This window comes from Arachis ipaensis, chromosome B07 (assembly GCF_000816755.2).
Source record: "Arachis ipaensis cultivar K30076 chromosome B07, Araip1.1, whole genome shotgun sequence".
Lineage (NCBI taxonomy): Eukaryota > Viridiplantae > Streptophyta > Magnoliopsida > Fabales > Fabaceae > Arachis > Arachis ipaensis.
Window position 1 is genome coordinate 121428399 of NC_029791.2, and position 16326 is coordinate 121444724.

A 16326-nucleotide genomic window follows, 5' to 3' on the forward strand; every position below is an offset into this window, starting at 1 on the left:
TCAGTTTTTTTTTTTTTTTCCGATAGAGTAGCTATGAGTTCGGTCTGAACTTTTTCAAGGGCTGACACCAGGTTTTTAGGTTTTCTCCCACCAGCCTGGGAAAAATTGAGCCTTCCTCCGCCACCACCGCTATATGATGTTGCTATCTGTCCAATAAATTTATCAGTCTCAATTTCAAGATCGACGATCCCCGGAGTTAAAGCACCACCAGAATAACCTTCGCTTCACCTAGACATGAGCCCAGTACAATGGCTGTACAATGGCTGATACGTGCTTCAAATGCTCGTGATATAAAAAGATTAAGTATTATCTAAAAGTTATTAAGTTATATTTTTAGAATGTTTAATTTAGTTTGATGTATTTTGATTTTGTTTATTTAGTTACTAAATTGTGCATTATGTTATGGGCTTAAGATTTTTCTTTATTTTAACATAATAAGAGGTTATAAATACCTCATAAATTATGAAAATCGTCATTCAGTAATTAGTGGTGTGAAAACTCCCTTTTTGGTTTCGTGATAAAATCATGATGTGAACAAGTAAGGTTGAGTGAGTATCTCTCTTGTTGCATTGGAAAATTGTGTAGAAGGTTGAGGAGTCTATTCAATTCAATTCCCAAACTATAGCATAGATAAGTTAGGTTGAGGAGTTTCTTTCTTGTTGCGTCAAGAAATTGGGTAGAAAGTAGAGTGATTCTTTTTGTATTCAATTTCAATCTATCCATTTTATTTTCTATTTTCAATTTCGATTCATCTTTTTCTGTTTCAGTTCTTATCTTCTTATTTATCATTAGTCTTTATTTTTTATTATTGATATCAGAATTCAAGTATTAGATTAATTCTTATTAATCTAAATTTGTTCTTTTTGTGTTCTAAAAAAAAGAGTTTCGGTGTCTCTCACATCCTTCTTTATGTTCTTGTTATCCTTGTCTTTTTTGTTTATGTTTTACTATTGTTTTGTCATCTTGTTGATTTCGTTATTTAAAAAAATTAAAAAATAAAAAAGCATAGAATACAAAAAGAAAAAAAAATTATCTTCCTTATATTTGTTCTTTTCAGACACTAATTTCCCAACAACAAGATTCAAGAATGATTTTTTTTAAGAGGAGGAGAATGATACATGTTTCAAACGTTTGTGATATGAAGAAATTAAGTATTATCTAGAAGTTATTATGTTATATTTTTAGAATATTCAATTTAGTTTGATTTATTTTGATTTTATTTTTTTAGTTATTAAATTGGGTCTTATGTTATTGGCTTAAAAGTTTTCTTTATTTTAACCTAATAAGAGGTTATAAATATTTTATAAATTATGATAGTCATCATTCAGTAATTAGTGATGTAAAAATCTCCTTTTTGGTTTCGTGATGAAGCCATGATGTGGACAAGTGAGGTTGAGTGAGTCTCTTTCTTGTTGTATAGGGGAATTGGATAGAATGTTAAGCTTTGAGAAATCTTTTCGATTCAATTTCCAAACTATGGCGTGGATACGTTAGTTGATGAATTTCTTTCTTATTGTATCAAAAAATTGAGTAAAAAGTAGAGTGATTCTCTTTATATTTAATTTCAATATATCCCTTTTATTTTCTATTTTCAATTTTAATTCATCTTTTTTTATTTCCATTCTTATCTTCTTGTTTATCATTAGTCTTTATTTCTTATTAATGGCTCCTGGACCTGGTAATATTTCTATTAAGGCAAAGTCTACGATGTTAATGGAGGATTGATTTCTATACCTATAAATTTGAGTTGGTTGATGAAAAGTTGAACAAGTGTCTCAAGAAAAGACAAATTTTACTCTTATTGCAGGGATGAGCTGGTTCGATGACCTTTCTTATTGTGCATGCGATGAAGAAAATATTTGAATGAATAATTATTCATGTTATTACTAAGTAAGCTGAGATAATTAGAGACTTCACTATAAATTGGATTTTTTTTTTGTATTAGTAAATTTTTTATTGTCTAACTCTCTATCAACCAACTCAAATCTATAGATATAGAAATCAACCCTTCATTTACATAATAGACTTTGTCTTTTATTAAATATTCCGCATCACTTTTAAGTGACTCAGAAATCAGCATCGTCCAAGCACTCAAATAACACCCTAAAAATTTTTTAGGGGCTGTAAATAAATAGAGTTATATTACGTGCATATCAAAATCAACCACCAAAGTTAGCCACCAGTATAAAATACATGTTGAAATATAAATACATATTAAAAATAAATTAAACTACATACGTATATAAACAAATACATTAGTGTCTGATTTTAGTGGCTGATTTTAGTGTACAAATAGCATTTTTGAAATAAATATCATACACATCGTGTACGTATGGCGGGGCAAAGATTATTTGCATCTATCCAACCCTCAAAATAATTAAAGAACATCTCTAAGACAGTTATTTAGTTTCAGACAAAAACAAAACTTTTCTATTTCTTAGATAGAAAATTCATGTATTATCAATACTTGTTGAAAGTAAAAAACAAATAATATTCATGTTCTCTTTCAGTCTCTGAGAAAATACACAAGCAGCTTATATGCTATTACAAAATTTTTGCCATATGTAAAAGTACACGTGCATAAGAAAATTCTCTAAAGACTTGAGTTCTAACCATATTTGAGCATCCATAGAAAATAATACACAAAGAAAAAATACAATAAAGTGATGCAATTAATAACTTTCGTTTAATTGTTATAATTTTTTGGTTATGACAAGAAAATTCTTCAAGTAGAAGACGAAGATTCTGTATCAGACATATCTTTTATCTTTTCTAAGAGTTATATTAATTCATTAGTTAGTATCTTAGCGCTATATTATAGCATGTAATCAACAGGAAAGAAATATTACTTGTACCGTTCTGATTTTTCCACCAACAATATTTTGCCGACAATAACTGAAGCCTTGTAGATTGCGGCTTTGGCACGCAAGGCAGAATTTTCATTTTTTACAACTCGCAACTCTTCTAAAATGTTTTTTATCCTTATCATCACTTCTTCAGATTTAACCTTCAGGTCGTAAGATTAAATATAAAGCATAAAGATTAGTAGAGATCAACAATGCCAAAATGAAGTATTAACTTGTTCTCTTAAGGATAATCATAACATCTCAAGACATCAGCAGTATTATCATGAGAACTCAGGATCATGAAACATACTTTGAGAGTGGAATATAGCTGCTTCAGCTAAATATCTCAAGCATTGACATATTCAATGAAAGCTACCTCAGCAACAACTTCTATATGCCTGATTCCAGAAGTAATACCCTATTCAGATATTATCTTGAAACCACAAATTTCGGAAGTATTACTGACATGAGTTCCACGTCAAAGTTCCATTGATACACCAAGAACCTCTACAACACGCACCTGCAATACAACAAATTAGAAAACCACAAGAGCCTGTATAAACATCATATCAGCTAGATAAATAATGACATACATATATTGAATATATTCTACTTCCCTTTTTAACTTTTACTAAGTGATTGATAATCTTTTTGGTCATTAGGATTTAAACTTTATTCATAGTTTCATTTCTTACTCAAGAAGATTGATATCACTCAACTTTAAAAATATAAACTTCATGATATGCATATCTCCTCAGAACAACTAAACCATAAGATGGTAAAATTTGAAAATTAATGTTATGTCATATGTGTATGGAGTAATTCCAACCTCTTCTCCATATTTTTCTCCAAACATTGCGATAGTTCCAGCATGTTTTGCATCAGCAAGTGGCTATCACTTTGGTTTGAAGAAGTATTCCTGCTTCAATCCAGTCATTGATTAGCCATTCAATTTATCCAAACTCACTGTCAAGAAGGGGTCGGTGGAATTTAAAATCAAATCTCAAACGTTCATATGCCACCAAAGAACCAGCTTGTGAGGTTTTTTGACCAATCACTTTCTTTAGTGCTGCTTGTAATAAATGAGTAATAGTATGACGATCCTACAAAGCACCAAATATATTTGCTATCAACATGAACCACACTTGAAATTTGAAAACTAACGTGATACAAAGGATGTGTCTGTATCACATTGTAGTGAGTTATGATTCACCAAATTGGTTACTGAAATGGGAAAGTCAACAATTGTTATACCTTAGCTCTCTTCCTCAACTTTACATCCACTATGAACAGTACCCTTGTGAACAAATATGTTATCTAAAGACTTCTGAACATCTGTTATCTCCACAACATCTTTTGGTTAATTTTCACCCTCTACAACATAAATAAAACCATGATCTCCAATTTGTCCCCTTAATTCAACATAAAATGGAGTCTTATTTAACAAAATTTTCATGTTACTCCCTTCACTAACTTGTGCAGCTGGATCACTATTTACTACTAGGCTTTGTACATTTGATTTAGCATAAAGATTGTCATAGCCTATAAATTCAGTATCAGATGCATTTTCTGCAATATTTGCCCTGTTTCCTGTGGCAAGTTTGACAATATTGTGTGCAGCTTGAGATTGGCGCCTTTGCTTCTCCATATCAGTATCAAAACTATTTATATCAACACTCACACCACATTCTTTAGCCACTTCTTTTGTTATTTCAATAGGGTATCCATATGTTTCATACAAAAGAAATACGTCTTCGCCAACCAAGCAAGGTGCAGTTCCATTTTTCTTAGCACTTGACAAAGCATTAGCAAATTTCTCTTCAAGCAACTTTTCTTCTCTCTCCAATGTTTGTACAAAACGAAGCTCTTCTCTCTTCAATTCCTCAAAGATGTGGTGGGATCCACTCCTAACATCGAAATTAATAATGGTGCTTAGTTCCACAACTTTCTTAGCAATAATGGTAAAATTGCCCCTTCAAGGTCTTCCTCTTCCATAGCATCACCTTTTATACCAAGCAACCTGCCTATACGAATAACCCTTCTGATAAGCTGTCGAACCCTATAACCTCTTCCAACATTTGATGGGGTAACACCATCAGAGATGAGAAATACAATCTAGGATAAATTGGAGAAAGAGAAGACTTAAACTGAAAGTTTTAAGAAATACAATTGTAAGTTTAAATAAGCTATATTTAAGATAGTACAACAGTCTATAATCAAAGTTTGTATATTGTGATTTTAGGATCAAGAGTCGATGTTTTCATTCCTTGAATGTCGGATTGATTTTTCTTCGTTTTAAAATTTTTCGGTTTCATGGATTTTCCGTTGTGGTATCCCAACTCTTAGCTTGTAAATTCGAACGTCTAAGTTTTTGAGATTCTGACGAAGACATATCAAAATAAATTTAAGTTGTCAAAATTAATCATTATTAAATTTGCTATACATGAAATAGTAACTCAATCATGAAAATGTTGAGTTTAAAACAAAGAAATTATTTTTTGCAAAACAATTGCTTAATGAATTTTTTCCATTTAAGTATAATTTATCTAAATGAATTTTTTTGATCTAAAGCAATTGTTTGGAGAATTGAATGATGAAAATTTTCAATTTAGATTAGTTAACTCGTGAAATTTTTTTCAATAATCAATTATTCAGAGATTATTTCTTTATGTCTATCACAAATTTCTATATTATTTTTTTAAATAATAATATGCTCAAATATTTTATAAAAATTTAAATAAAATAAATCATACCTTTACGTGTCTAAGTATGAATGTGATTTACCTTCAAGGAGTTTAATTAGAATTCTTAACATTTTTTTCATTAGTAGAGAACGACTTTTTGTTTTTCGGCTTTGTAAACTTCGAAAATTTTTTTTTTCAATTTATTTCTTTACAACTTTTATGTCGTTACTAAATCTCCAAATCATCTACTATTTAATTGGTTTAGCAATTATAAACATTTAAAGCATATAATGACCATGTATTTTCTGCTTTATTTTTATGTTTAAGTATATTGTTCATCTTGTGAACATATGTTGTGTTAAACTCATTTGTAATGAGATATGATAATATGATATGATTTTTCAATATAATTAAAATTATTATGAGATTTGATCTTATTTTCTTCTTTTTTATGTAATTTTTAGTTTTTCTCTAAAGGACAAAAAGAAAAATAAAGATCAATTTGATATTCAAACTCAATAATTTAGAGGTTTGAAATTTATGATTTTCAAACCTTGGGATAGAACTCATACTGAAGAAAATATGACAAGCGATGTGTCTCCACATACGATATTATTGCTCAGAAATATTTTTGATTTTCTAAATTTAGGAGTTATCTGAACAAAATTATAGATAGTAAGTTGCAGACACGATGGTGTTGCCATCCTCCTAGTCTGAGTTCCTAATGTTTCGAGTTCGTCATTCTCAATAGTGGACGGTGTTTCTGTAAGGACTCTGACGCTCAAATTAGCATGTGTCGCAAAAAGAATTAAGTTATAGATCATACCTTAGTGCACGTATTTGGAATAGTGCATATATTATGAGGTTGTGAGGTTGTGATGTCATGGGCTCATTTTCTTATATTTCTTTAAAGGTTATGAATTGCCTTTTAAATTAAGTTGATCTAGGAGAATGAATTGATATTTTCATGAGTTGTTTGAAATTTTGTTCTAATATCATATGTTCATATGATGCTCTTAATATAGTTAATGTTGTAACCTTTTCTCTAATAGTAAAATGATGATTACAATGTAGTAATTAACTTCATAAAATTAAGTTATTAGGTATTATAATAAGTGATGAAGAATGATGCAAGAGCATCTATTAGGTTATTAGCAATATTAGTTAAAGTAGTAAAGCTTAGTTATGTTATTATAATATGCATATGAATTAGTCCCACATCACCTAATACTCAAAGGCTCCTCCTCCCCTACTAGTATAAATATGCGTATGTACCATTTTTATTTATGAGTTGAATTGATTGAGTTATATATTTAAATAAGTTGTGTGCTTATCTTCCTCTAGGCTCTTTGAGAGTAAGAGGTGTATCCTTGGCTTAGCCAACCAAGGTGGGCTTTTGGCTATTTTCACCATAGTGGGATTGTTAACCTTGCCAAGATTGGTGACCCAAGCGATGTCCCGGCATCAGTTTGGTATCAGAGAAAGGTCAGTCCTCGACTTGCTCCAATAAAAATTTATTTGGTTTGTGGGTACGGTCTTTAGTGCGGTTTTCTCGCTGTTGGTACAAGTCGTCGTCAGTATGGATTGTCTGCTGCGAAGTTCCGGGTAATATTGTTCTTTTCTCTTCTTTTGATGCCATTTCTGTTGGTGATTATATTCGTTCATTTCCATCATTATCATCATTGGTGCATCCTCATCATCATCACAACATCAACATCCAAGCATCAATCTCATTGCATAGTAGTAAAAGATGGCTCCAAAGCATAGAACTACTTAAAAAATTGAAGTAGAGGAATTACGCTGTCAGGTTAAAGAGTTGCAAGAGCAACTTGTAAAATGTGAAGCTGCTCAATATAATCATGGAAACCAGACTGAAGACAGTCCTTCTAGCGAAGAGGATAATACAAATCTATTTCATTATTCTTCTTCATCTGAAGATTTGTCCACACGAAGAGTACGGCACAGTACAACGCACAAAGCTAAAGACTTAGGAATCAAAATTGATATTCCTGAGTTTGAAGGGAGACTCCAACCTACTGATTTCATTGACTGGCTTTGCACAGTGGAAAGAGTATTCGAGTTAAAAGACATTCCAGATGACAAGCGTATGAAGCTTGTGGCGATCAAGTTAAAGAAGCACGCGTCAGTATGGTGGGATAATCTCAAGCGTCAGCGAGAAAGAGAAGGATGGAGCAAGATCAAGACATGGGATAAAATGTGCAATGAACTAAGGAAAAAGTTCCTTCTAGAGCACTACAGGCAAGAAGTTTTCATCAAATTTCACAATTTGAAACAAAAATCATTGACCGTGGAGGAATACACTATGGAGTTTGAAGAGTTTCTTATCAAGTGTGACATTCAAGAGCCTGAAGAACAAACTGTTGCTCGCTACCTCGGAGGGCTTAATGAAGACATTGCAAACATTGTTCAACTACAACTAATCTGGACATTAGATGATATCACAAGACTAGCGTTGAAGGTTAAAAGGCAAATAACACAGAAGAAGAACAATCACTTCTCAAAAGAGAGAGGGGTGGTTAATCTTCCAAAGAAGAAATGGACTCCTCAACAATCCTCTAAGGTAAGTCCTTTAAAAGTTTCACAAGCCAATAAGGAGCACAACTCTTCTCGCTCTACTGAATCCAACAGAAGGTGTTTCAAGTGCCAAGGGTTTGGGCATATTGCTGTTGATTGCCCAAATCGAAGAGTTATCACTCTAATTGAAGAAGAAAACCATGAAGAGCCAAGTGAAGAGTTTGAGAAGGAGGATGATATTGAGTATGATGCTGAAGAGGAGGTTCCAGCGGATTGTGGTGAAGCTTTGGTAGTTCACTCTATTTTGAACACTTCCATGCTAACTGAAGATGAAGGATGGCTCCGCCATAACATTTTCCACACAAGGTGCACTACCCAAGGAATACCCTCACCCTTATAAGTTGCAGTGGCTGAGAAGAGGGAATAAGGTCAAAGTAACAAGGCGATGTTGCATTCAATTTTCAATTGGGAGTAAATACACAGATGAAGTATGGTGTGATGTCATCCCAATGGACGCATGTCACTTATTGCTAGGACGTCCGTGGCAATATGATTGTCGTGCTGCCCACGACGGGTTCAAGAATACGTATTCCTTCTTCAAGGATGGAGTAAAGATTGTGTTGACTTCATTAAGACCTGATGAGTACGAGAAGCAAGTTGAGTCGTCCTTAATCACAAGGTTAGACCTTAACAAAACTCATCGAAAGTTTAACTTCATGTGTTTTGTACTAATTTGTGAGGAGAACAAAGAGACCTTGTCCATGCATGAGGATGTCAAGCCTTTAATTGAAGAATTTTCTGATGTGGTCCCTGAGGAGATCCCTAACGGGTTACCACCAATGCGAGATATTCAATATGCCATCGATTTTGTCCCTGGTTCGGTGATCCCAAACAAGCCAGCATATCGTGTGAGTCCTAAGGAGCATGACGAGTTGCAACGCCAAGTAAAACATCTCCTAGACAAAGGCCTAGTCAAAGAAAGTGCTAGTCCTTGCACTGTTCCTGCTCTGCTAGTTCCAAAGAAAGATGGTTCGTGGCGTATGTGCATTGATAGTCATGCTATGAATAAGGTCACCATCAAGTACAGGTTCTCTATTCCCCGACTTGATGATCTGCTGGATCAATTACATGATGTTGTTATCTTCTCTAAGATTGATTTAAGGAGTGGCTATCATCAAATCCATATGAGGCCTGGTGATGAATGGAAGACATCTTTCAAGACACAAGATGGATTGTACGAATGGGCTGTTATGCCATTTGGTCTCTCTAATGCACCAAGCACCTTCATGCGCTTGATGAACCAGGTATTCCGATCCCTCATTAGGAAGTTTATTGTTGTTTACTTTGATGACATCTTAATATATAGTAAGGATCATGATGAATACCTAGTCCACCTACGTCAAGTATTTGCGGTACTTCAAGAGCAAAAACTATATGCTAATCTCAAGAAGTGTGACTTCTTGACGAATAGAGTCATATTTCTGGGATATGTTGTGACAAGTCAAGGCATTGAGGTGGATCATAGAAAAATTGATGCTATTGTTAATTGGCCTAATCCAAAGACGTTGCATGATATAAGGAGCTTCCATGGATTAGCCTCGTTCTATCGGCGATTCATCAAGAATTTTAGCTCTATTACTGCTCCACTTACTAAATGTCTTAAGCATGATACCTTTACATATAGTGCTAAGGCGCAACAGAGTTTTGAGGCATTGAAGGAAAGGATTGCTATTGCTCCTGTACTTGCACTTCCAAACTTTGATTCCATGTTTAAGGTCGATTGTGACACTTCAAATGTTGGTCTCGGTGCTGTACTTTCTCAAGAAAGCCGACCAATTGCTTTCTTCAGTGAAAAGCTTAATGACGCTAAATTGAAGTATTCCACTTATGACAAGGTGTTTTATGCGATTATACGAGCATAAAGCCACTAAAGCCATTATCTATTGCCTAATGAGTTCATCTTGTATACTGATCACGAGGATCTTAAACATATTAACTCCCAACAAAAGTTGAATCGACGCCATGCAACTGGGAGTGAGTTTCTATAATCTTTTCCATTTCTCCTTAAGCATAAATCTATGACTCAAAATAAGGTTGCCGATGCCTTAAGCTGACGACACACTCTCCTTTCCACTCTACAAATTAATGTTGTTGGCTTTGAGATTGTAAGGGAGTTATATGAGGGAGATCAAGATTTCGGAGAAATCTAGACGTGCTGCTTGCAACAACCCTATCGACAATTCTTCATTCAAGAAGGTTATCTTTTCAAAGGCAATCAGTTGTGCATTCCCCGTTGTTCACTACGCCAATAAATTATCTGGGAGACCCATAATGGAGGATTAGCATGACACTTTGGAAGGGACAAGACATTGGCTCTCATAAAAGAGAAATTCTATTGGCCAAAACTTGAGCGGGATGTCATTCGTCACATTCAGAGATGCTACATTTGTCACATTGCTAAAAGTGGAGATCAAAACACTGGTTTGTACAAGCCGTTGCCTGTTCCGAAGTCCCCGTGGGAAGATGTTAGCATGGACTTCGTCGTGGGATTACCTAGGATATAGAGGCAAAAGGATTCTGTTATGGTGGTTGTTGACAGATTCTCAAAGATGGCTTATTCTGTACCTTGTCATAAGACAGATGATGCCTCCTACATATCACATTTGTACTTTAAAGAGGTTGTGTGCTTGCATGGTATTCCTCAAACAATCACTTCAGATCGAGACGTGAAGTTCATGAGTCACTTCTGGAGGACTTTATGGAGAAAAATAGGGACTCACCTACAATTTAGCTCTGCTAGTCATCCGCAAACGGATGGTCAAACAGAAGTGGTCAACAAAAGCTTGGGAAATTTGCTACGAAGTTTTGTGGGAAAACACCCTCGCCAGTGGGATCTTGTTTTGCCACAAGCCGAGTTCTCCTACAATAATTCCATTAGTCAAACAACAGGGAGGTGTCCGTTCGAGGTGGTATATGGCAAGCGACCCCTGAGTCCTTTAGACCTTCCGCCGTTACCAACTCCTCGAGAGTATAGTGCAAATGCTGATGAACGTGCTGAACAAATTAAGAAGCTCCACGAGGAGGTACGACAGAAGATATTACGTCAGACTGTTCAGTATGAGGCCCAAGCCAACAAACATAGGAGACCAAATATTTTCAATGTCGGAGATTTAGTATGGATTCATCTGAGAAATGAACGATTTCCTAAGTCTCACGGGAAATTGTCTCCTCGAGCGGATGGACCATTCAGAGTCTTGGAGCGCATTAATGATAATGCTTACAAGATTGAGCTTCCAGGAGACTATGGAGTATCTGCCACTTTTAATGTTGCTGATCTGTCACCTTACTATGAAGAAGATGCAGAATCAATAGGAGATGAGACCAAACCTCTTCCAACCCAGGAAGAATGATGTAGGAGCATCTATTAGGTTATTAGCAATATTAGTTAAAGTAGTAAAGTTTAGTTATGTTATTATAATATGCATATGAATTAGTCCCACATCGCCTAATACTCAAAGGCTTCCCCTCCCCTACTAGTATAAATATGCGTATGTATCCTTTTTATTTATGAGTTGATATGATTGAGTTATATATTTAAATAAGCTGTGTGCTTATCTTCTTCTAGACTCTTTGAGAGTAAGAGGTGCATTTTTGGCTTAGCCAACCAAGGTGGGCTTTTAGCTATTTTCACTATAGTGAGATTGTTAGCCTCACCAAGATTGGTGACCTAAATGACGTCCCGACGTCAAAGAATTTTAATTTTTTCTTTGTAATATCTTTTTTAAAATTCAAAAAAATATTTAATCATTAAACTGATTCATTAGAATTTCTCATACTCTTGAACCATATTCTTTGTATTAGGCTTAAAGTATTTCAGAATATATGTATTGAGAGAGAGAGAATCGAATGATGTATTCAGTTTTTTAATAACCAACTAAAAAAAGAGAAAGATTCAGCCATAGATCTGCTTTACTTTGCAGTTAGCAATGACTTCCAAATTTGTACGTTGTGTGGTGTTTCCTCTTCATAATGACGGTGGCACATAATATCACAATATTCAAGACCTTTGTTATTATGATATGAGTTTCATTAACCTTTTTTCTCCTCTCTTACTCTATAAAAAAAAAAGAAGAGCCTTTAATTCATATTCATAAATTAAATTTACCTGCATTTATAATTCGGTCATATATAATTTGTTGTAAAATAAATAAGGAAGACATAATAAAATATAAAATAAATATGTATAAATGAAGACTTTAATATTAATATTCACCAATACTATTATAATATATTGATATTGTATTAGTAGAATATGGAGAGAAAAGAGAGAGAAGTGCTTTTATTTATGTTGTTGTGTATCTCGTAAGAGGCTTAAGCCTCTATTTATATACATACATAAGGTTATGTTTTCAGACCTTATTAAATGCAATTTCTCTTGAAAACTTAAACCTTATGGAAAATAGGCATCCACCTCAGGCTATCTTATCTTATCACAACACTCCTTCTTGGATGAACATTTAGGATTATGCCTCGTTAAAACCTTACTAAAGAAAAACTCAATGGAAAAAAAATTTTAGTGAAGGAAAAAGAGTACAATATCCTTTGATGGGGACTGCCTCATTAAAAACTTTGTCAAGAAAAACCCAATGGAAAAAAATTTGACCAAGGGAAAAAGAGTACAGTCTCCCTCTCTTGTCGACATTATTTTATATCTCGAAATCGGCGCATCCCAATCTGATGTACCAATTTTTCAAAGGAGGATTTTGGGAGTGAATTTGTAAACAAATTTGCCAGATTGTCACTTGAGCGGATCTGTTGGACATCAATTGTCCCTTGATTTTGAAGATCATGAGTGAAGAAGAATTTGGGAGAAATATGCTTTGTTCTATCACCTTTGATGTATCCACCCTTAAGTTGAGAAATGCATGCTGTATTATCTTCAAACAGGACAGTTGCTGTATTATCTTCAAACCCTTAAGTTGAGCTATCTTATGGTCAATTAGTTCACATGATGATAGAATATATTGGATCAAACTCCTGAATAAAAAACACTCGCGACTAGCTTCATGTATCGCTAGTATTTCAGCATGATTAGAGGATGTTGCTGTAATCGTCTATTTTGTGGACCTTCATGATATAGCTGTACCACCATATGTGAACATGTATCCTGTTTGAGATCTCCCTTTATGTGGATCAGACAAGTATCCAGCATCTACATAGCTAACTAATTGTGACTTGGATCCATATGGATAAAACAATCCCATATCAACGTTCCATAAAGATATCGAAAAATTTGTTTAATTCTACCACAATGTCTTCTGGTTGGGGAGGAACTATATCTTGCTAGTAAATTCACAGCAAATGATACATCGGGTCTTGTATTATTAGCAAGATATATTAGCGCTCCAATGGCACTAAGATATGGTACTTCAAGACCAAGGATATCTTCATTTTCTTCCTTAGGACGGAATTGATCCTTTTCCACATCCAAATATCTTACAATCATTGGGGTACTTAACGAATGTGACTTATCCATATAAAATCTCTTCAAGATCTTTTTTGTGTATGTTGTTTGATGAATGAAGATCTCATTTTTTGTATGCTCGATCTGCAGGTCGAGATAAAATTTAGTCTTTCCAAGATCTTTCATCTCAAACTCTTCTTTTAGAGTTTTTATAATTGTTGGAATCTCTTCAGGAGTTCCAATGATATTTAAATCATCAACGTACATAGCAATTATGATGAATCCAGATGCAAATTTCTTTATGAAAACACATGGGTAGATATCCTCATTCTTGAATCCGTTTTTGGCCAGATACTCAGTAAGACGATTATACCACATTCGTCCAGATTGCTTTAGACCATATAAAGATCTTTGCAATTTAACTGAGTATAAGCCTTGCGAATATTCATTGAATGGTTTAGACATCTTTAGTCCTTCAGGGACTTTCATATAGATATCACGATCCAATGATCCGTATAAGTAGGTTGTTACCACATCCATTAAATGCATATGTAGTTTATGGTATGCGGATAAACTGACCAAATAATGCAATGTTATTGCATCCACTACAAGAAATACGTTTCTTCATAATCTATACCGGGCCTTTATGAAAAAACTTGTGCCACAAGTCGGGCTTTGTAGCGCACAACTTCATTTTTCTTATTTCGTTTTCTCACAAATACCCATCGATATCCAACAGATTTTACATCTTCTGGTGTACGGACTACAAGTCCAAAGACTTCACATTTTGCAAGTGAGTCTAACTCAGCCTTCATGGCTTCTTCCTATTTTGGTCAATCATTCCTTTGTCGACATTCTTCGACTGTTTTTGGCTCAAGATCCTTACTTTCATACATGATATTTAATGCAACATTATATGCAAATATTTCATCGACAATTGTCTTATTTTGGTCCCATTTCTTTTCGTTAAAGACATAATTTATCGAGATCTCGTCATTTTCACAATTTTCAGGTACTTGAACGTCTTCTAGCATTAAAACTATATCAGAATTTTGGACAACTACTTATTATGTCTTTTTCAACAGGAATAGTATTTACCTCTTTTCTTTTTCGGAGATTTTTGTCTTTGGAACCAACCGGTCTACCACGCTTCTGACGTGAATTTGTTTCAGTAGCCACTAGTCTTACTGGGACATCAATTCGAATTGGAAAATTTTTCGCTGATATATAAGATTTGGTTATTCTCTTTGTATCAGAAAATACATCAGTCAATTCATTTGCTATCCTTTGTAAATGTATAATTTTTTGAACTTCTAATTCACATTACCCTGATCGAAGATCCAAATGCATCAAAGATGATGCATTCTAATTAAGTTTCTTTTCAGGAAGCTTATTCTCTCCCCCTAATGTTAGAAATTTTGATTCATCAAAATGACAATCCGCAAATTAGGCTTTAAATACATCCCCAATTTGTATCTCAAGATACCTTACTATAGAGGGAGAATCATATCCAACATATATCCCCAATTTTTTTTGGGTCCCATTTTGATGCGAGAAGATTGTGCAATGGGAACATATATCGCACACCCGAATATTCTTAAATGGGAAATATTTGACTGCTAGCCAAAAGCTAATTGCATAGGAGAGAATTGATGGTAACTCATTGGCCTCAAACAAATAAGTGCTGCGGCATATAAAATAGCATGCCCACAAGCCGAAGTTGGGAGATTTGTTCTCATAAGTAAGGGTCTAACAATTAATTGGAGGCGTTTAATAAGTGATTCTGCTAACCCATTTTGTGTGTGAATATGAGCTATTGGATGTTCAACACTTATTCCATTAGCCATACAATAAGCATCAAAGGTTTGGGAAATAAATTCACCAGCATTATCAAGACGAATTGCTTTTATTGGATTTTATGGAAACTGTGCTTTTAATCAAATAACTTGAGCTAGTAATCACGCAAACGCCAGGTTGCGAGAAGACAATAAGCACACATGTGACCATCTCGAAGATGCGTTTATTGGGACCATAAAATATCTAAAAAATCCACATTGTGGATGAATAGGTCCACATATATCGCCTTAAATCCTTTCTAGAAATTCAGGAGACTCAAATCCAATCTTTACTGGTGATGGCCTTAAAATTAACTTTTTCCGAGAACATACAGCACAACAAAATTCACTAGTTTTAAGAATCTTCTGGTTCTTTAGTGAATGTCCATGGGAGTTTTCAATAATTCTCCGAATTATGGTTGTTTCCGGATGACCCAATCGGTCGTGCCAAATTATAAGTTCATCTGGGCTAGTAAACTTCTGGTATATAATGGCATGTGATTCAATTGCACTAATTTTAGTATAATACAACCCAGATGAAAGTGAGGATAACTTTTCTAATATAACCTTTTTATTTAAATCATGAGTTGTGATACATAAATACTCATGATTTTCCTCATTCATTGTTTCAATATGATATCCATTTCGGCGAATATTTTTGAAACTCAATAAGTTCCTTAGAGACTTAGTAGACAATAGTGCATTATTTATTACAAATTTTGTTCCTCCAGGAAATAAAATTATAGCTCTTTCGGAGCCTTCTATCACATTGTCTGAGCCAATAATAGTATTAACATATTCTTCTTTTGGCACAAGAGGGGTAAAGTATATAGTACTTTTGAGAATGGTGTGCGAACTTGCACTATCCGCAAGGCATACATCTTCATTATATATGCTTGCCATTTTTTTTTCAAAGACAAATAACAATAAAATGAGTAGAAATATTTGCACAATAAAATTAT

At 34.1% G+C, this 16326-nt stretch overlaps 1 pseudogene; it reads right to left on the reverse strand.

The window, feature by feature from the left end:
* Positions 18-6415, reverse strand: LOC107607876 (annotated as a pseudogene).